At 37.9% G+C, this 22,647-nt stretch overlaps 1 protein-coding gene across 7 annotated transcripts in view; it reads right to left on the bottom strand.

Annotated features, from left to right (window-relative positions):
• Window positions 1–22,647, bottom strand: part of PLAG1 (PLAG1 zinc finger) — a 44,588-nt gene that overhangs the window by 7,934 nt on the left and 14,007 nt on the right. For 3 of the 7 annotated variants that reach the window (XM_019711084.3, XM_088799428.1, XM_019711086.3), the window contains exons 2-3: window positions 9,701–9,805; window positions 2,097–2,195 (exon numbers count right to left, since the gene is read on the bottom strand). The gene's annotated coding sequence lies outside the window, so the exon portion shown is untranslated. The other 4 variants (XM_019711085.3, XM_019711087.3, XM_088799427.1 and 1 more) reach the window with 3 other exon arrangements.

Raw genomic sequence — 22,647 nt, 5'->3', positions numbered from 1 at the left:
AGGCACCTTGTGAACCATTTAGTCTATGGCAGACATACTTAATGCACAGACACCAGAGGCCTGAAAGAGTTGAATGTGTCACCCAAAGTGAAAATTTACTCTTTATACCAGTGTCATCACATGCAGAGGAATTTCTGAGTCAAGAGTATAAATGACTTATCTTCGTAACAAATATGCATTCTTGAAATGGTAAAACCTTTTGATGTTACATTAGGTGAGGATCATGGCTTCTTGTCATTTGGAGGGAAGAAGGATTTGGTTGAAGTCATTTTTCTTGCCCATTTTTCACGTCATAGAAAAGGATTCTGTGCATTGGGCAGATTGAGGTTAGTGGATGAGCCAGTCATCAGGCCTCCCCAAAAGCAGAGGGGTCAGTCTTTGACACACCTGTACCCTGTGTGCAGCATTAGTGGGACTTTTGGCTTAGAGAGCAATACTTGGGCAAGGATACATCGTTATGGAGGTGTTTCAGGTTATAAAAACCTGTGTCAGAATTTCAATTCATTATTGGTGCTTTGGGAAAGAATGAAATGAACACATTGTATGGCAAAGAGTATGGCTGCTTAAACAAAAATTTTAAACTGATTGAAACCTTTGAAAATTTGTGGATAAGAGATAGTAAATATTATCAATTGTATTTCTCAGAGTAAGAAACCAACCCCCCAAAGATTCAATTGATATAAGAGTTAAACTCTTCCTCAAGGTTCATGAAGGCTAGCTAGTCTAGCAATGTACTTTTAAGAGACATAGAAATGATAATACCTACAACCTCTTTTAAAAAGATCTGATTTTTAAACTGAAAACTGAATATGGCTAAATGACTGTTATTAACTACTAATCAGTTGAATTTTTCATCCTATTATATATTCATAAAAAAACAAAACAAAACAAAAAATTTCTTTATACTACTTGTCTTTTGGCATGAGACAGACTTATTTGCCTTCACAGCGAGAGGTATGATACTGACTTTCTCACAGATTCCAGTTATACTTTGCAGGGGCTCTAAAGTTAGCCTACATTTTTTGTAAAATTAAGTGTGTATTACAATACATCCTATTGCGTTTTAGTGTAGAGGTTGTCACCAAAAAGGCAAAATAGAGCAGTTATCCACTCATTTGATTAAAATGTAAAGCAGATAGGTAAGTTAATCAGTGTTTGGTTCAGGTATTCTTTCTTCATCGGTAGGCAGACACAGGCAAGGCCTTCCTTCATGCTGTTCATATTGTCTGAGTGTCCTCTGCAGTTTAAAAGTGACATTAACACAATTAATGCACCTGACATTACTAATGCTAACCCAGTATATTCCCTCTAGTTCCAGATCGGGTTTTGAATCTCAAGAACTTGTTATTTTCCTGTTGTGGTCTCATTCAAGAGACAGCTTCTCTGCCTCTCTCTGAAATATATTAACAGCTATTCCGCTGTAACCAGCAATGACACAGTAAATTGGTATAAAGCACTCTGCCAAGGTAGGAAAAAGAGCAATTCTAACTATTTGATTTCCTAACACAATGCTTTTATGCACCTATTTAGTACATTGTAGGAAACAAGCTTATACATTTTTCAACTGTAAAATCAACACAGAATTCAAAGAATCTAAATCGCTGTATATAACTAATATCTGAAAATATTTCAAACACTGGTCATATTTGTCATTATTGTGTTATGAGATCCAACCATAATGGGCAGAGAATTCCAGTTAAGAAAAAAGATAACTGCTAAATTATTGAAAAAATTTATTAAAAATACACCATGAAACAATATACTAACATTTGATTATATAAAAATCGGTGATACTCAATATAAAGTAACAAATGAACTCTGTTATCTTTGGATGTACATACTGAGCAATGAAAAATTGCAGATTTCAAATATTACACTTTTCTAAGACCAGCTGAAATTTTTTCATGGCTAATAATATCTTTTTATCTCAACATATTACAAAACTCAAATTAGTTATAGGTGCATTTAAAACTATAGGATAAATATAAGGTTGTGAGCTCAACATTGAATAAAAGTCCACAATCATAATATGCATATCAATCAAATACTTTAAAGAAACATGCATAGAACTGTAATGATTTTTGTTTAATGCTTACCTGATGACAGATGGAAAAAGCCTCAGACCTTGATCTTAGCCAGTACCATTGACTCTTCGTGGAAGAGAGCGGAATCCAGTCCTTCCCATTTTGGCCAATCTATGAAACAAAAAATAAGAATGGACTACACTCTAAATGGAACCAGTATGTAAATCATGGAAAATAAAGGATAAAAGAATTGCAATTTCATGGCACATGCTTACATTCCATACTCTGCTGACGAGTCATGCATTAATTTCCACCAATTGCAAATTTTTATTAGTTCTAAGCACATTGACATGACCAAATAAATGCAGAAAAAAAAGTAAAATAGTATTACCTATATAAACGGCATTTTGTGATGCTGAATGGCTCCCCACTTCTTTCCCAATTTAACTTTTAAAATCTAACTTGCCTACTGAGAGAAATGGATGTAAGGGTTGCTATTTGTAAACCAAATGGATCAAAATTTCATTAAGCTTAATAATATTATGGAAGAGACAAACTCAGTTTTCTTGGAGAGAGCATGTGGAACGTCACCAAAGAACAGCAGCCTCCTGATGACAGCACCTTGCACGCCCACACTGTACACGCTTGTGCAACTTGGGCTTGTTACCTACAGTACCTGCCAATTTGTCTCTCAGAATGCTGTAAGGACTGCTGAAATGTAGCAATAAAGCTGTGCTCTTTAGATTTCAAAAGCATGCGAGGGAAGTTAAATACAGATTTGCTACAGACGGGGATGTCAAGCAGAAAGCATCATTTGGTTTTAAGAAGTAATTGTTGAAAAAAATCTTAAAACATCTTAAAAATGCCTATTAGTAGCATGATCTTCAGTAGACTAAGAACATTTACAGAAAACTTAATAATTCTTGATTGTACAAGTAAATGTGAAAAGTATAATGGCCAAAAGGCAGAAAAAAGTAGAATTATCTATTACAGAAAGAACAGGGCACAGAAAGCTTAGTAAACTCTAAGTATTTCAAAGATGAACATTCACAATCATGATTATAAGAACCTGAGAGGGATAATATAAATCAAATAGTTAAAATACAATAAGAAAGGGATTCACCAATGACAGACTAAATGAAAATAATTTTACTGAATGTTCTAAACACAAATCTAATTACATTCCCGAAATCAAATTTTCAAATATTTTAAGAATTTGATGATGTGTAAATAAAATATTTAATAGAGGACATTCAAGCATCATTATAAAAATACTAAGGGTATATTTGAAAGCAGCATTATTCTCATAGTTTAAAAGACAAGAAAAATTAAAATTTAGACTAATAAAAGATATTTAAAAAGTTAAAGCAAAAGCTCCATTCTTTTGTAAAGCACAGGACATGCATAAATGTAAGAGCTGAATTCTGCACATCAAAATTGCAAAATAATAAAATTAACTTTGTAAATACTTACTTGCCCCGGGCACATACTGAGTTTTTGGTAGGGTAGTTAAGAATATAAGTCTACTTTGTGTATTCTGTTATTTTAATAATATAAATACCTTACAAGTGTAGAGTGTTTCCATTTCTATTACCTCCCTGGAATTCAACGACCTGAGAGGCGGACGCATTTATCATCATTGCCATTTTAAGGTGAAAGGCCCAGAGAAGCCGAACATCTTGACAATATACATGTGGTCAAGCATATGTGGTCAAAAAGGGGCTTATGACCTAAAACTCCTATTTCACTCCTATTCTACTGCATTCTAGAAGGGCAGGTTGGGCAAATCAATTTGCAAGCAGATAAATCCTCTCATTACACTTAAAAAACAAGAATGGGGGTAGTGCCTAATTCCTCTATCAGAGCTGTCAATACGACCACCCAAAGGAAACAAATTTAAGATTTAAAAAGCTTCTTTTAATATAGTTTACAAAGTAAATTTTAAATAAATAACAGTTCAAATAATAACTAGTATATCTATCTGATGGATAGTGATTTGGGTAGGGAAAAAAAATTTGAAACCAAAGCTGACTAGTGAACAACAAATTTTTATATTTTTTTCTTCTTTTTCTGACCAATATATATTTTATTCCATTTCAAATACATTCACACAAATTTTATTTATGTTTACTGTTATTGGCATTTATAAAAATCTCTTAGAGAACTATTTTGATATAATTTAAAATCATGTAATAGTTAAAATAATAGTCTACAAATTACCCTTGTTATATATTTTACAGTCTGAAATAAAATCATAAAGTCATCATTTTCATTCATTTTATCACAAAATTCCAAAATCATGGTTAATTTTACTAAATTTGACCTATTTTGAATTCTTTTGAGTGGCCAAATAATTTCAAGGGACTGCTACTTAATTCCCAAAACAAAGGAAACCAGGAGCTGGTTAGAGTTATTTGGCTTGATATAATAAACATAAAAAAATAAAGGCTGCATTTATATAATCCTAAATAAATGTCAACTACAATTATTTGTGTATTCTCTTTTAGAGGATTAACAAAACTTTTAAAAGGCATTGGACTACTATTCTGAAAAGTCTGCAACAAAATTTGTACTCCTGTGTTTCTTTTTTAGCTATCAAAGATCGGTTTTCAAATGATTAAAGTTCTTCTTTGCCTTGATTTGAAGAATTGTGAAACAAAATAGAAAATGCACATATACCCATTTCAAATCGCCCTAAGATGAAACAGGACTTGGAACACCCTTCTAGTTTTTGCTGGTACTACAACATTTTTCCTAGGGCAACTTTGCATTCATAAAAATAATAATTGAAGGAGCTATTTTTTGCGTGGGTGTGCACACACACAGGTTTATCTTCTTCCTATGTTTTACATTCTAAAAAGTGACTCACACAGAAAAATAACAAGCAAAATGTATCAGACATCAAGGGTCTACTAAAACGAATTCCTATGAGGATGCCGGCTAAGGAACAGACCTGTATTAAAACTGTTTCTATACTTAAAATGCTACAGTTCTGATAGTCATTTCTCTAACAGCTGTGAATTTTCACAACACTTACCTGCATCAATAATTCTTTCATATTTAAGTTAAAAGTCAAACATGTACTTTGCTAATTAAGGGCAAATGTCATACATAATCAAAGCTTTAGTCTCCTTTATGCTAATCATAAAATATCATTAGCAAACAATTCAGAAAATGTCAACATTTGCTTGAAACATGTTTTTCATATAGAGTAAGTAGGTAGGCTACAAAAGGAAACTTACCAGTAGTTAAAACTTTATGTGTATAAAACACAATAGAGCTTTGAATAATGTGAAAGAAATTGTTAACAAGATAACGTAATTGAAGACAGCCAATTTTGAAGTAAGGGCAACAGCATACTTGGAACACTTTTTTTGATCCTGCATGATAATGCGGAAATTTTTAAAGCATTCAATTCTGTAGAACTGTAAAATCACTTATTAAAGAATAATGAAAGGAAAAAAAAAATCTTGCAACTATAAAATCTAAGACAGAATCAAAAATAGACGGTAGGCAGCATTGGGGCAGGAGCTGTGTCAGTTTTATTCACTGCTGTTTCCAATAAAGGTAAAATTTTTGTTGCATGAATGTGAATAATTAAAGCAGGGCAAGTGCTTTCCAGCAGCAAAATGAACTACAGAATGGCTCAATTACCATAGTAGACATAGGACAAAATATACATTTCTATGTTCAAGTGAAAAAAAAATACAGTATGGATACAACTTGGTTCAACAAACTAAATAAGCCACTAGAAAGGTATTTTTGAAACTTAGCAGCTATTTGTAAAGTCTTAGGTTAAAACAATAGCAATTGTAATGAATGCTGTCTAAAATACTTGTTTTGTTTCACAAAACAAGCCTTCTCTGATTGATCTTACTGCTAAGGACTCAATTAGTACAAGGAGATAATATCAATTCGTGCCCATTCCTAATAAAAATTTCTAAAATGAAAACATGCCTGGTACCTGCATCCATGCCTGGCATGAAACATGAAGGAAGGTTGGATAGTTAGAGGGTTATGGTTAGACAGGGCTGCTGATGCATCAAGAGAAGAGATAGGAGCAGGAGTGCCCACTGCAAAGCAGGAGACATGGCAAAGAGCTGAGTCTGCACCTGACCTGCCTAACTTGTAAGTAGATGCCCAAATAATGTATCTTATACTCAGAATATCAAAAATTACAGTACTTATTTTCCTATAGTTGATGTCATAGTTAATTAAAATTAATCATAAACAAGGATGCTTTCTTTGAATTACTGTATTGGATATTTATAACTTTTGAGCAATTCATTAAAAAGCAGTTCTAGGATAACCCTTTTGAAATGTATCATTAAAATTTAGCCTTCCTATCCTTAGATAGCCATATATTTGACATAAAAGCAAACAGAGAAGTGAAGTGAAATAGCAGAACGATTTGCTTTTAAGAACCAGTAGAAAAGATTCAATAAATTTCAAAGTGGAACCAACAAAATCCAATGTCAATTCTCTTATCTGTACAATTATGATGTTCTGTTTTGGGCCATCTGTTTATTTTGTTTTCTAGAGTACCCAGAGACAATGAACAGATAATCTGATGATGGAATATTCAAATAAGTTTTATCTTCCAATTCAGAAACATTTTCCTTGGTTATTTTATGGAGCAATAACATCATGTTCGGTTAAAAAGGTTTTTTTCTCCTTTAAAAACCCTCTTTTAATGATCCACGGCTTAGAAATTAGCATTTCATTTTAACTACTATGTGGGGGACTTTTCCCCTTATGGTTGTAGATTTTTATCAAAATAAAAACACTGAAAAATACAGATGAGTGGTATGCTGGGGATATTTTCATTTTCTTCACATACGGCAATTAGTAAGTATTCGCAAACAGGAAACAATAGAAGAATTGTGCAAAAGGGAAGCAATGATGCCTGAGAGAGAAAAGAATCGTAATTATATCTGAATATAAAGAGTGCTTAATCAAAAATTTAATCATTTTTAGAGGTTTTCCTGGTTTTGTCAGTTTTTTTTTCTATAAAGTATTTCCAAAATAGTAGTTCTCTGGCTAGGATTATAAAGTAGGTAGCTCACAGGTCAACTCAATCTGAAAACTGCATAGTTCCCAAATTGTAATGAGTTGTTTTTATTTTTATTACCACTAACTCTTAAATTCCTGGGGCTACAATAAAAATGCTTGACACCATCCATAAACATGTTCACACTGAAGGACCCCAAACATTTGGAGGACATGCCTCCATTCATTTATGGTTAACTGTCTACTGCTATTAAAATTACAAATACAGCATAATCCAGGTTTCATGTTTGAACTCTCCAAGCACTCAGACTGAATCTGTCTATAAGTTCAAATTGAAAGGCAGAAATAATACACATTACGATAAAAGTGATGAGGAAAGGTTTTCCTTAATTATAAAAGCTCATGCATAGAATTAGCTTTAAGCAATCTCAAAGTAAAGTGAACTTTAAATATAGGCTTGTGCTATGGTATAAAACAAGGTATACATGTTGTTAACTGTGTGTGCAAAATCTTGAGTAGCACTCAACAATCTAATGAAAACAGAACCACCACCACCACCCCCAAAAAACAAAAAAACACACAGAACCCACCAAAAAACAAAAAAAAACACAGAACCCACATCCAGGTAAGGCTCTATAAGTGCCATGACTCTGCTTCCTACACCCATGTCGCTGTTCAGGATAAACCGCTTGTGGAAACTACCACTTCTATTTATTCCTACATAACTGAGGTAAACAGGACCAATTCTAGGTAAAATTGTCAAGAGGATCTATGCGCTTCTCCGACTATCACAATTAGAAGAGATTTGACTGATTTTACTTGAGTGAGATGAACTTCAGAACTTTATCTCCTAAAATATGGACTGTAAAGCTCTTCTGGAAATTCCGTTTTCCCCCCCGGGACCATAAATTTATCTACGGGGAGACTTTTATTCATCCTTATATCCCCAGCACAGGGTCAGGGCCCTGGCATGCAGTACACAGTTGATAAATATCTAACAAATATAACTATAGTCCCTTTAAAGAATTTCAGGACTCAAAACAAGCAGTTAAACATGTTTTCAGGTTCCTGGAATCTCAACTCGATTTAAAGAAAGCTCAGAAAACAAACCCCATAAAATGAAATTGTTAGTTTGTTTTGATGGAGGGGTGGAGACTCGGGGGGAGCATCACAACCACCTGGGAGCCTGTCATGTTTCTGTCAGTAGGTGTCGAAAGCTAGGGAGACTTGGGCACATGCTACTCAGAGGCCTGCAGGCATCCTGACTGGCAGGGAGATACACCTGGGCAGCACTCAGTTGGCCTGGATTTTTAGAACATTTCTGCTTTCAAACGTTAAATTCCGTAGCTCCTTAAGCACATGTCAACTGTACTGATTATGATTTACTGTTTGGAAACAGCCAATGAAGTTTTATGGGAAGGAAAAAAGAACAAAGTAAAATTCAAAATCTTTAAAGAGGATGTCCGTCATGTGAATTAAAATGTGAGGAGGACGATGAAAATATCAGAAAAACTGTTTTACTTATTATAGATACAAGAAAGATCAAAAGGAGAAAATCTGTGTAAATGTAGTTGGCTAAGTAAAAACTGAAAAAAAAATTATTTTCTTAGCTGTCAAAGAAAACAGCTTTGTTAAAAACAAGTTTAAAAACTACAATGAAGTAGAAAAAGAAAAAAAAACTATAACCTGTAACACTGAAAATAAAATTAACATCATTTCATTTATTTAAAAACTATAATATAAATGACTAAAGTTTTATGCTAACCTTAATGCTTAAACTCCACAGAATACTGTGATTAGATAATTTCTGCCAGATTAATTTATGTACCTTTTATTTGATTAGAGCTCTGTTCTTGGATACTGTGAGGACCTGCCTGGCTCTCAGCCTACATCCTCCTTTCCCCAGGGCTGGGCCCCTGCCTGCCATCAGTGGAGTTTGAGCCCATCCTCTGGCACTTGGCACAGCCATCTTTGTTTTTACCAGCCTTCTCATCCTAGGGCTGAAGGTCCTGGCCTCTAAACCTCAATCCTGTGTTTGAGGTCCTGCTGACACTTACCTGGAGCGAAATCCATGTATACCTGATTTCCAAGTATCACTCACTACACCTTGATTCTGTGCCACTGAGCTGCAACTACAAGGTTAGGAAATCTAGTTGCCTGTGTGTGCCCTCTTTCCAACAAGGGCTAGCAAACTGCTGTTGTCCCATTGAGTTCCTTGTTCTAGCATCTGCCCCATTCCAGCAAGCAGAGTTAGCCTTCCTCCCCACCTGCTCACAGTTAATCAGATCCTTCCCAGCAGACAGAAAGAAATATAGTGGTAACATGGGATAGTCTGTTACTCTGAGCAGGATTCCCAGAAAGAAGAGCTTAAGAGTTCATCAGTGGCTATTTGGGGACACGAATAAATAAGCTTTTATAGCAGCTATGCATTTTGTGCAGAGTAAGGAAGACCGCTCCTTGTCAGTATTCCAATCCTTCCATTAGACCATAACTATTAGTGAAATCCCACTGAACACAATACATACTGAGAGACCTTAAAATAGTAAGTGGCATGCTTATTATGTGGCATGCTTTTCAAAGCTTTTAATATTTTATCTTACATTATTTAGAAATGGAATGACTGATCACTTTGAAAGCCATGCCATATAATGATAAAAGCCACCTACCTGAGGCCCTGCTCCAAACTCTAGCAAGGTAACCTTATTAATAGACCATGATAGAATGAAGCATTCTGGGTGCCAAATACAGCCAATGCAGCACCAAGAGGCAACCTAAAAAGAAAAGAAGAGTTAGTTTGAAATTCCAAAAGTCAGACCCAATCTGGTTAACGGCATATGAACCAAATTGTTTTTTATTCATTATCACTTATTCATATTCTTTATATTTTTTCTTTATTGGAAAATCTATCTCAAATCTTGTTAGAAACAAAAAATTTATATTACATTGAAAAATGAAAACTAAACAAATCAATATCCCTAGATTTATATATTTCCCCCCGAATCACAATTATCTAAATTGTTTATATTTTTATTTGGTAAAATATTAATCCAAGTCTATTGCCATTTCTCAAAATGGCTGCTTATTTTCTTCATTTATATTCTAAACACATCACTATTTCCTCTGTAACACAGTTCTCAGAAAAACCTTTCGAGATGTGTATTTCTTCTGAACACTAGCTGAACCTCAGGCTGTCTGTTCTGTCCACAGGGAAGGGTGCAAACCACTGGTGCCCTGAAGTAGAGGCAGAATGAGGAGATGGGCAAGTGGTCGGCTCCTGAATCAGTCTTTTTTATGAGACTACTATTTATTTTAAAGTGAATTCACAGGTGGCAAGTCCATGTTCAACAACAAATAAAAACCAAAATGTATTCTGAAGTACTCAATGTTTTGAGTTTTCCTCAGCTTCATTCTATTGGGGCAGGTAGTGAAGACCTACCTCTATGAGAAATAACCAAGAGAGAAAATGAATGCCAGGAGTTCTACGCAGAAATCGTCAACTTCCTTTCCCTAGACCAGAGAGTCAATGCACAATTATACAGGGCTACCACTCTATTAAGATAGTTGACATTACATAATAAATATTATTAACACCTATTACATATAGCTTCAATCTGAATTACTGGGGATGCAAACAGACATGGCCCCTGTTCTCTAGGAGCATACTCATACAAGCTAGTTGCAGCTCCTGGATAGATATCTTATGTCAAGCTAAACAATATGACTGTTAAATAATATGAAAGTGCCATAAAGCAGGATTAGAGTGACAAATCAATAGTAAAAACAATTATTATATGGTATAAGCAAGTACCACAGAGGCTCAGAAAAGGAAAAGAATACTATGGATTTTTGCTTTGAAGAATGTACAATAAAGGAAGGGAGGAAAAAGATGGTATGTGCGGGCATGCCAGTTAGTCATCAGAATTCATAGGTTAGAAGTGAGGATTATTATAGATTCTATGACCCTCTGGCTGGAGTGTAGCGTAATTTATTGACATTGTAAAGATTCAAATGAGCAAAGTGCACTGAAGCCTAGTGTACGGGATATTGTACACTCATGTACTAATGATGAGAAGTGGCACAACTATAAAACACAGAATGGGTCAGAAGTACCAAGAACAAGTACTTGATGTGGGGGAGAGAAGCAAAGAGGGGAGGGGAGAAAGAAGTGTTCAAATGAGACACAAGAGGTGGGTGCTGAAGCAGTCCAGAGCAGAGCTGCAAACCAGCAAACACAAGCATTTCCTAGAAAAAAGGCCACTTATGCCTGACAACATCAATAAAGAAGATAGGATAGTGGACAAAGATAGTTGTACAGTTTACTCAACAGACAGATTCAAACTAATTTACTGGCTCACTCATGTTGGAGTCTAACGACCCCACTGTAAGAGGGAACTGGGTACCCGAAAGGGGGGAGGGGCAGAGACAGAGCTTCAAGGAGAAAGAAAAAGTGCCCCCCCCCCCCCCCCCCCCCCCGCTCTTTCTTGCATAGAGTTCATGCCTTAGGAACAAAGACACCAAACTTCAGCAAGAAAGGGCATGGGGTGAGATGGGGGTGGGAGTGAGAATGGAGGAGGAGGGAAAGGGAGAACCTAAATTGAGGATAACCAGTTAAGTGACAAGGTAATGACTTCCAGAAAGAGGATACTTTCTTTCAAAGAGTTTTGCACTGAAAGAGGAGAAAAAAGGTAGGGTGGTGGCTAAAGGGGAACTCAGGATGCCAGGTGGGAGACACAAGAGAACCCTTATGTGCTAAGGATAAAGAGGCAGGGAAGAAATGGAACATTCTGGGAGACAAGGCAAAATGGGAGCCAGAGAAAAGGGAGAGGTTTTCGTCTTAGATAAGAACAGGGGTTTCTTTACTGACCTAGGAGGGATATATATTCATCCTAGTTAAGTTTTTTGGCCAAGAGGCAAGGAGTGTGCTTAACTTGCCAGTGCCAAATAGGAGGGTCATGTATCTGTTAAGAATGAGGGAGGAGCAGGGTACTTGCCCTGGAGACAGAAGGGAAGATTAGAAGGCCACATGGAGAACAAGAGAGGGGTGTTCGGGGCATCCTTGAAAGTTTCACAAAAAACAAAACTTGCCATAAAGAATTAAATTTTTTAGTTATTGTTGGTGGGGGTATAAATTGTTAAAACTTTTCTGGAACACAGTGTGGAAATATGTAATCAAAGCCTTTTAAATGTTTGTGTATGTTGACCTGGTAATTCATTTCATATTTTCTAAAAATTTAAGCTCCCCTCCCCAAAAGAAAGGAGAAACAAAGATTTAAGTGTGTTTAAAGGTATTGAGAAGTACAAATTGCCACTTACAAAAATTGTCACAGGAATGTAAAGTACTCATAGGGAATACAGTCAATAATATTGTAATAATTGTGTATGGTGTCAGATGGGTACTAGACTTACTGGGTGATCACTTTGTAAGTTATATAAATGTCTAATCACTATGTTGTATACCTGAAACAAATATTGTGTGTCATACGTAATTGAAAATAATTTGTAAAAAGATTTAAAATACTAAAAGTTGATAATGTCTAATAAAAGGAGTAAAGTATGATATGTCTATATGATAGACTATGCAGCCATTAAAAATAATGTGCTTAACAAATATGAATTAAATCACATGGAAAACACTGATAAAATGCTAAATTTTTAAAAAGTAGGACATAGAATACACCATGATTCTAATTTTGTAAAGCACATACTTAGAACTACTCACCTTCCACCCCCCCCCCACACCCCCAGTACCCTTCAATGTACCTGGGTAAGTTATACATTTAAAAAATAGCAAGATATAGGCTTTATACGCTTCTGTATTTTACAAGTGTTTCATTTTTATAATTAGAAAAAAATCATTTCACCAAAAAGTATGTTTTTTTAAAATAAACGGTGCTGGAAAAGTTTGTCTATATACAAAGAAAAAGAACCTGGATCCATACTTTACACCATATAGAAACTTAACTCTTAAGTGGATTCATAGATACAAATGTAAACCCTAAAACTGTAAAAATAATAGAAGAAAACAGAAAAAAACCTTGTGACATTTAGTCAAAAATTCCTTGGCTACAACACTGAAAGTACAGCCCATAAAACAACAGACTGATAAATTGAATTTTATCAAAATTTAAAACTGCTCTTCAAAAGACAGTGTTAAGAGAATGAAAAAACAAGTCACTAGAAGTCTAGAAGAAAATCTTTGCAAAGCATGCATCTGATACAGGACTTGTAGCCAGAATATATATAAAGAACTTCCAAAAATCAACAATAAGAAAACCCAATTAAAAAACAGGCAAAATATTTAAATAGAAATCTCAAGATATACAGATGGCAAATAAGCACATGAAAAGATGCTCAACATCATTGGTCCTTAGGGAAATACAAATTAATACCACAATGAACCCACTAGAATGACTTAAAATTAAAAAGACTGACCACCTGACTATGCACCAGCTGGTGGAGATGTGAAGCAAATGGAACCACATATCACTGCAAGAAAGTAAAAATGGTACAGTCACTTTAGAAAAGTTTCTTAGAAAGTTAAGCCTGTGCCTACTACATGAAAGAGCCATTTCACACCTATGTATATACCCAAGAGATATGAAAACTTATATACAAAGTCTCGTACATCTTGTATTCATAGCAGCTTTATTTTTAATAATAAAAAACTAGATACAACCTAAATGTCCATTCAGATTCAGGTATGAACTTCTGATACACACTGTAACATGGATGAACCTCAAAATAATTATCCTGAATGAAAGAAGTCGAACAAAAAAAATACATATTTCACTTATATAAAATTCTAGGAAATGCAAACTAATCTGCAGTGATAGAAAGCAGCTCAGTGGTTATCTGGGGGAAGGGGGAGGGACACTCACAAAAGGACATGAACAAACTTCTGGGAATGGTGGACATATTTACTATGTTGACTGTGGTGATGGTTTCAGGAATGTAGACATGTCACAACTTGGTAAATTGTACACTTTAAATGTGTGCGGTTTACTAAATATCAATTATAACTCAAAGCTATAAAAAAGCAAAGTTCATATTGAGAAAAACAAAATTAATAAGGATGAGAAATCTTCGTATGAATTTACTGAAGTTTGCGTGGAAAAAAAACAAAACAAAATCCAAAACCACTTTCTGCGAATTGATAAACTAAAATCCTGTATAAGGGCAATGACTCAAAATGACAAATCTTTCCTTCCCATTCAGACGGGGGGGGGGGGGGGGGGGGGGAAGATGAGGAATATTGGCTTAAATGTAAGAGTCACATTCAGCTCTCACTAGAAAGGATACGTGTCCAGGCAGTTTTTAGAGCCACATTCTCAGCTGTCGCCCTTGGAGGAAGTCAGTGCAGTTCACCTGTTGCTTTAGAGACTAGCACATCATACTACATGATTTAAAGGCTCCAGGAATACCTTCTAACTGGAACTGAGAGCTACAAATAATAAATAGTTCGGGGATAAGACCCATTTATCAAATACCAAAGGAAGTACCCACTGAAGTGTTTCAGTTCAGGCTGTGTATAGTCCTTTCAAGTATGTTAATTAGTGGCAGCCTTAAAAAGAAATAGTGTCATGCTAATTGATAGACCTGCCTTGGATTAATTTTAAAAAATACACCAAGTAACACTCCAGCCAAGGTAAAAGAATGAGTTAAGTGTTAGCCAAGCATGGGCAGGAATTCCAGGTAAGGGAGTCAGAAGCTGTACGGTGGGTCTGGGTAACTTCAGGTAATCTGTTATTTTTGGAGTCAAGAAGGAGAGAAAGAATGAATCTATGAGACTGGAGATGGGTGGAGGAAATTTGTATGAGTCATGCTACCGAGGGCTGACAAATTTAAAATAATTCTGATAATTTACAAATTATCCCACCTGTAGGTGCCTGTATAACTTGCTCCCCTCACTCCTGTCCCCAGCCATGTGTTTAGATTATTCAGAAAACAACCAATCTTTGTGTGCCTTTGTTGATTTCTGAAGCAGAATTAAATGGTGATTCTCTTTTCAATTTTTATTTAGCTTTGCATTTTTAAAAAGAAATTTGACCTTCATCATAAACTCAGACCTTTGAAGTGTTCGCTGACAGATAATTAACAAAAAGGGGTTTAAATCTGTCGACGTGAGGTTCAGGATCCTCTTTCTTGAAGCCTCAGCCAAGACCTGGAGCGGCCCCTTCTCTACTGCAGGACACATTCCTGGTTTGCTCCCCCCACCCCAACTTTCGTAAGGAGATGTGTTACAGAAAGGTCTTTCCATAATCTTAACCAGTACAGTTCTGGCAATCGTCTTTACACTGCTCCTTTAAAACCCTGCTCAGGAGAGCACCTCAAAACACAAATCCTTACAAGGATTCCGAGTCTAGAGCAGTACAGGGGAACAATGATACAGAGGCACGGGACTGTCTTTTGGGAATCAGAACTGAGTTTTGAATCCTGTCTGACCCTTACCATCAGCGTAGCTTTGGACAATTTAATTTCTCTTTAGAGTTTGCCTCTGCAGGATGGGAATAAATACTTACCTTACATCATTGCTAGCATAAACAAGGTTATGTGTAAAATCTCTAGCATAGTTCTGAGGGCTCAAAATGCAAAGCTATTATATTTTGCATGTCACTCAGAAATAAGTGCAGTTCCAAAATGGACTGATGTGCACTTATAAATAAGGTTTGCTGTTTTTTTCCTGGCACAGGCTTTTTTTAGAATCATAACCAACAGAATCTTTGAAGGACAAACACTGGGACTACACCATGTGAAGACTATGCAGTCATACGTAATGTAAGATTTACATGAAAAGTGGTGAAGTAGTATACTTCTGATCTCTTGTCTCTGTGACATAGATGGGGTATACCCGAAATTTTATGGTGGTCACGGTCACAGATAATCCCAAATCACAGCTAAAATAAAGCCGATCTGGGTAGGCCCGGTGGCTCAGGTGGTTGGAGTGCCATGCTCCTAATGCTGTGGTCACTGGTTCCATTCCCACATGGGCCAGTGACCTGCGCTCTCTACATCTAAGATTGTGAACAACGGCTCTCCCTGGAGCTGGGTTGCTGTGAGCAGCCAGAGGTTGATGTGGGCTGCTGTGAGGGGCCGTGGGCTGCCACAGGCTGCTGAGTGCTGCCAGGAGTGGCCAGTGGCCAGCGTGAGTGGCTGGCAGCCAGCGTGAGCAGCCATGGGCTGCTGTGAGGGGCCGTGGCATGCCACAGGCTGCTGAGTGCTACCAGGAGTGGCCAGTGGCCAGCGTGTGTGGCTGGCAGCCAGCCTGAGCAGCCGTGGGCTGCTGTGGGCTACCATGTGCTACCATGAGTGGCCAGCAGCCAGCGTGAGTGGCCGGCAGCCGGCGAGAGCTGCTGTGTGCGGCCAACCGACGACCGGCAACCGACTGCCTCAGCCAGGGGGAGTGCAAGTCTCCTAATACCAGCTGGGCCAGCGAACTGGTCCTACACAAGTAGACTGAGAAACAACGGCTTGAACTGGAGTCTGCGGGGAGGTGGAAGAAAAGAAAAAAACAAACAAACAAAAAAAATAGCTGATCCATGTGGAGGCAGCAGTAATTTTGCATGTTGAATTGAATGGTAATTTGGGTATTGTATGATTACTGACCACCCAGGCATGGACTGACCGTCTGCCTGCCTCTTAACTATGGTAAAAGATTATAACGTACCTGTGAAAATATCAAGATTACTGAAAAATCAGAGGAAACAGCTACACAGTAGGGGGGGAAATGTACTCTATCGAAGTACACAGTACACCAAATTCCACACTGTGAATCCCACAACATGGGAATGTCTCTTTCACGTAGCCTCTTAATCCCCACACTTATCCTCCTTAAACTGAAGCAAGGGTTGGCAGAAGGGGTGTGGAACTGAATCCTGTCTTGCAGAGCCAGCTGGGGAGGGATGAGGTAGAGAGGGAAGGCACAGGGAGGAGACAGGGAGCCAATGCTGCAAAAACATGAGTACTCAACTAAGACTCATACCACACAAGGGCTGCTCTAAAAGACAGTAATTTTTCATAGTTTTTAAACAGGCAATGTGTGATTTTTGAGGTTTCTAAATGATTACACTTCTATTATTTTTACATCCTTGCTTACCCTTTGCAGAAGAAATATTTCTAAACACTAGATATAATTTTAACTAATTTACATTAGGTTCACCTTGTCAACAAGTTACCTTTAGCAACAACACAGTGTATGTCAAATTTATCTGTAGGTACCTGCCACAACACTGGACTTGCTTGTTGTCTTTTAATTTTTTTTATTGCATTTATCTTGATTATAATGTAAGAAATGATAGAGACTTCAGTATGTATTTTTCCACGTATTTACCTATACAATATTGGACGTGCTTTTTGGCATTTCTGAACGTAAGTATCTTTAACTGTGACAAGAACACAGTTGATTCCTAATTAAGTAGGATAACTGGAAAGTAAAGCAGAAGGCCACAGAAAATCATGGCTGAAACAAAAATTAGTCACAGCAGTACACTGACTGGTGGTCCTTTTGCTTTTTAAACCAAAACTCATTTGGATAATATGAAGCTATGGATAAATCCATGCTGGGGGAGAGGGGAAAAAGTGACTGCAAGAGTCACAAAAACAGCAAAGAAACTCTTGGGTCTGTCTCCAATATCCTCAGTGGGGTCCGTCCCACTGAAGGCCATAAATAAGCTCCATCAGGGCAGAGATCTTGCCTTTTATGGTCCGTTTCTGTATCCCTAATACCTAGAAGAGTGGACATACAAAGGAGGTACTCAAATATTTGTTGAATGAAAGGAAGAAGAAGGAAGCAGGGAAGCTATCTATTCTGTTGGGCAAATGGATTTGTAGAAGAAAACAGTTGTCCAACCTACCTGATTACTTTTGTGAATGATTACAAATTGACTGAATACTTTAAATTTGAAAATTCTCTTGGATTTCCCTTGAGTAATTCGGCAACTAAGAACACCTTGTTCTCTTTCTTGACTTGGCCCACCCTCACAGATCCCAGGACGCTGCAGTCACTGTGCCATCTTGTGGTCATACCTAGAAAGTTCCTCTTCTTCAATACACCAGTAGAGTCCCCCTACCTGCACAGAGGCTCTAAGAATGGGCTGATAAATCAATCTCTATTATTTAACCATCAAGGTACCATGGAAAACACCAAAATTTATCAGTGCTCCCATCAGAGTGTGTTATCTAGTACAGGAGGTATCCCAAAAGGATACTTAAAATTACTCATAACATAAAATAGAAGGTAGAAAATGCTATAAAATAAGTACAGTTTAGGAACAATGGGGATTCACAGAAATATTTTTTTCAACCTCTGGAGATGAGAATTTGGGAAAGAAAAGCCAGCTAAACTGAGTGAACAGAGAGAGGTAAGCTGTGGCCCTGTCCATGGGGCTGGGAGGTGGGGAGTACAGCCCAGGGGGGAGGAGCCGCCCAGACGAGCAGGGCCTGAGCGTGTGTGGGCTACAGCAGGAGCAGTTATTTCCTTGACTGGAGCCTGCCCGTGCCTTAAGGAAAAGAGGCTGTCGAAACGCAGGGCTGGGAGCAGCCTAGGAAGCTGCGAAAGGGCCTCTGCTTTAGGATGTTGAACAGCAGAGGGATAAAAAGGTAGTTCTGTTTGTAGACGTGATCCTGTCTGGTGATTACGGGGGTCATGTAGACTAGCTGTGTGGCCTTACCTTTTTGCAGCTTGTGTTTCCACAGTTTAAAAGTGAGACAATTAAACCCTACGGGGTTGTTGTGAGGAATAAGTGATATTGTATGTAAAGCACATACCACTGTGATCAGCATTAATGTTAAGGAACAGCCAGTAATATGAAGACCTTGAATGGCAGCCTATTTAGCAGATGAGGAAGAACAGGCAAACGTTTGGAAGAGCAGGGTAAGGACCGGAGGGGAAGATGGCCTGTGGCAGAGACATGGGGGCCAACTTACAACACACAGGTATTTGGGAGAAGGAGCGTGGAGAGGGGGCAAAAGGAGGAACTGTACCACTTACAAAATGGCCAGAAGAGGATGGCCAGAAGGGCAGAAGGAACATCACTGAGTAGGAGGAAAACCAGGAAGCTGTACTATCATAGAAACAAAAGGAAGAGGTTTCATGGGGACAGTGGTCAAGATAACACTAAATCCTATTCCCTTTTGATTTAGCAGCATGTAGGTTTTTAGTAATCTTGGGAGCACTATTTTAGGGGTTGGAGAACCAGAATGCAAGGCTGAAGGTGACGAAGGACTGCCGTGTGAGAAATCTGAGCTCTAAGTACACATCACTCTTTGGAGAAATGGTACTAGCTGGAGGGGAAGGTACAGAAAAGGGGGAGCTTTGTTACTGTTTGTTTGTTTTCAAGATGGCAGAGGTTTGAGTGTTTACATGCTGACAGGATGGACAAGGTAGGGAAGGAGAGGCTGAGAGAAAAAGGATAATGGATTAGCAGGGATGAGACCCAGAGCACACAGAGATACAGGAGGACAGAGTGTGCCAAGGCTGAACCAGACTGCAAGGCACAGGTGGAGAACACAGGAGACAGTAATTAATGCGGCTTCACAGAGCAGGAGACACCTGAGCAGTTTTCAAGGATGAACAGGCTTCGACCAACTGGCCAAAAGGAGGTTTAAGAACATTCTAGCAGAGGAAATGGCATGAGCTAGGGCAGGCATATGAATCCCAGACTGACACGCCTGAGGGACTTACGTAGTTTGGTGCTATCGGGTGTGGAGGGGGAAAGAAGGAATATTCCCAAGGCAGAGCTGAAGAATAAATGGGGACCAAATCACAACAGGCCTCGGACTCAAGCTATTCCTTCAGGCCTACTTTACACATGCTACTTCTAAACCACCCTGTAACATGACTGTCACCCAGTCACCTGGAAGCCCAAGAAAAGAAAAAGCAAGGGGAGAGAATTCTTCCAGGGTTGGGAGTAGGAAGGTGGTACAGAGGGTAGCTGATGGAGTGGAACGTTTTAGAGCCTTAGCAAGAGCTAGCCTGGTGGCAGGGAGCAACTGAAACCAGAAGGGAATGGAAAGACCAAGAGAGAAGGAGCGGCTGGAAACGTCAACCATGAAAGAATAGAATCAGTATGGCAAGGGAGTAACTGTGGTTAAAGGACACGAAACTGTGGTCAGCAAGGCTCATATTAGGGTTCAAATTCACAGAGGTGAGTAGTTCCCAAGCCTCAATGACATGCTGCAAAATATTATGCAAATATGAGGCATTTTTATTGTGCATTATAATTTACGAGAAACTTGATTATGACTTCTGAATATTCCTAATATTTCAGATTTCTCAACTGACATCCCCCAGATAATTAATACTTAAAAGTACCAAAAGAGGTGCTAATTCAAATCCTTATTTTTTTAAAAATGAATTATTGGGTAATATAAATTATTGTTCCCTAAGTTTACTTGCTTTGTAAATTCCAATTAATTCAGAATTTGGGTTTTTCCTCTCACCTTATCATGAACTTGTAGCATTACCATGTTTCCCCGAAAATAAGACCTAACCAGAAAATAACCCCAGCATGATTTTTCAGGATGACATCCCCTGAACATAAGCCCTAATGTGTCTTTTGGAGCAAAAATGCATATAAGACCCGGTCTTATTTTGGGGGAAACACGGTAATAGAATGTGATCTTTCACTTATCTTGCAATGTCACTGATCTGAAACACAGGGGAAGAACACGGGGTGGCTGGTTTGCTCAGTTGGTTAGAGCGTGGCGCTGGTAACACCAAGGTTGCTGGGTTCGATCCCTGCATGGGCCACTGTGAGCTGCGCCTTTAAAAAAAATCAATAAAATAAAATATAGGGGAAGAACAGAAAGGAGGAGCACAGGTTCTGAAAAGCTAAAGCAGATGTTACAAATCCACACGTTCTCCCTCCCAGTGCCAATCCTTCAGGCAAAATTACAACAAATTGCGTTACGGAGATTTTGGTTACAGGAAAGATTAGCAACCCAGGTGTCAACGGCAAATGTAATGATGGCAGCAAGAGGTGATTGCTAGGAAGGGAAAGCATAGAAAGCTAAACACATACAGGAGAAGTGAAAAAGCACAGACAGTAGCCAGGTGTAAGGGGCCATGGCCCACTCTGGGGAGGGTTCAGGAAATGGGCACTCCCATGGACTACTGTGACTACGGGTGGACAACTGGCTATGTAATTGCCACACAAAAGAAGGCATTTATCCTTTCGTCCACTAATTTCACACCTCACAAATTATCTGTAGAAAATAACCTGAGATGCACATAAAGATTTATGCTCAAGGCCATTCAACACTGCCTTAGTTATTATTTAAAAACTGGAAACAAGCTACACAGCAACAACTGGGGGAATGCTAAATAAACCGTGGTGCTCATCCCCAAGTATTCCGGCTTTTGCGGAAGATGTATAATAGAAGTAACATGTAAATACACAAGAAATAACCTTTATACAGTGTCAGCTTTTCCAAAAAGGGGCTACGAAATGAAGATCTCGTGCCGGCCAGGTAGCTCAGGCGGTTAGAGCTCCATGCTTCTAACTCCGAAGGCTGCCGGTTCGATTCCCACATGGGCCAGTGGGCTCAACCACAAGGTTTCCGGTTCGACTCCCACAAGGGATGGTGGGCTGTGCCCCCTGCAACTAGCAACGGCAACTGGACCTGGAGCTGAGCTGCGCCCTCCACAACTAAGACTGAAAGGACAACTTGAAGCTGAATGGCACCCTCCACAACTAAGATTGAAAGGACAACAACTTGACTTGGAAAAAAAAAAAGTCCTGGAAGTACACACCGTTCCCCAATAAAGTCCTATTCTCCTTCCTCATTAAAATCTTAAAAAAAAAAAAAAAAAAAAAAAAAAAAATCAACAAAGAAGATCTCAATTCAGTTTACAAAAGTATTACATAGGTTTAAAGAAAAAATACTAGAAGGAAAATACCTGTTAGTAGTCAACATATTTTTAATAATGCAAACATTAATATTACATCAGAAACAAGATTATATATTTATTATATTTATATTGATCATATTTTTATTGCTTATACCATTTAACTGAGTATTTACTTCTTCCATATTCAATCTTTCCAACTTTTCTTTCTAGGCCATTATAACATGTTTGGAGGCAAAAAACAGAAACTGAATCTTACATAAAATGAGGGGCCACAGGAGCATGTCAAACAATGTTACAGGGATGCAATTAGCAAAATACAGACTTGTGAAAAACTCCACAGGACCAAACCAAACTAAAAAAATACATTTCTTCAACAAACAAATTTTAAGAAGACAAAAAGGGAAGGGGCAATTTGTAGGTGAAAAAGAACTTAAGAGACATATCAACTAACTGTAGATAACAGGCCTTACTGGATTTGGATCATGCAAATTGTTACAATTAAGATACAATTATGGAAATTTGAACACTAAATATTTGATATTAAGAAATGATTGTTCATTTGGGGTGTGATAATTGTGATTATACTTTTAAAGAGTCTACACCAAAAACATACAAATGATATGAAACAATTCTGCATGGAAATAGTCTGCAGGAGAAGATATGGGTATGGATGTGGGGGGGGGGAGAGAGAGCGAGAGAGTGAGAGAGCAAGTGAGAGAGCGAGAGAGCGAGAGCGAGAGCGAGAGAGATTGCCCAAACTGGCGA

The sequence above is a fragment of the Rhinolophus sinicus genome, chromosome 7 (genome assembly GCF_057876585.1).
Source record: "Rhinolophus sinicus isolate RSI-liver-muscle chromosome 7, RSI-T2T, whole genome shotgun sequence".
Taxonomy (NCBI): domain Eukaryota; kingdom Metazoa; phylum Chordata; class Mammalia; order Chiroptera; family Rhinolophidae; genus Rhinolophus; species Rhinolophus sinicus.
This window is presented reverse-complemented; position numbering and strand designations above follow the sequence as displayed.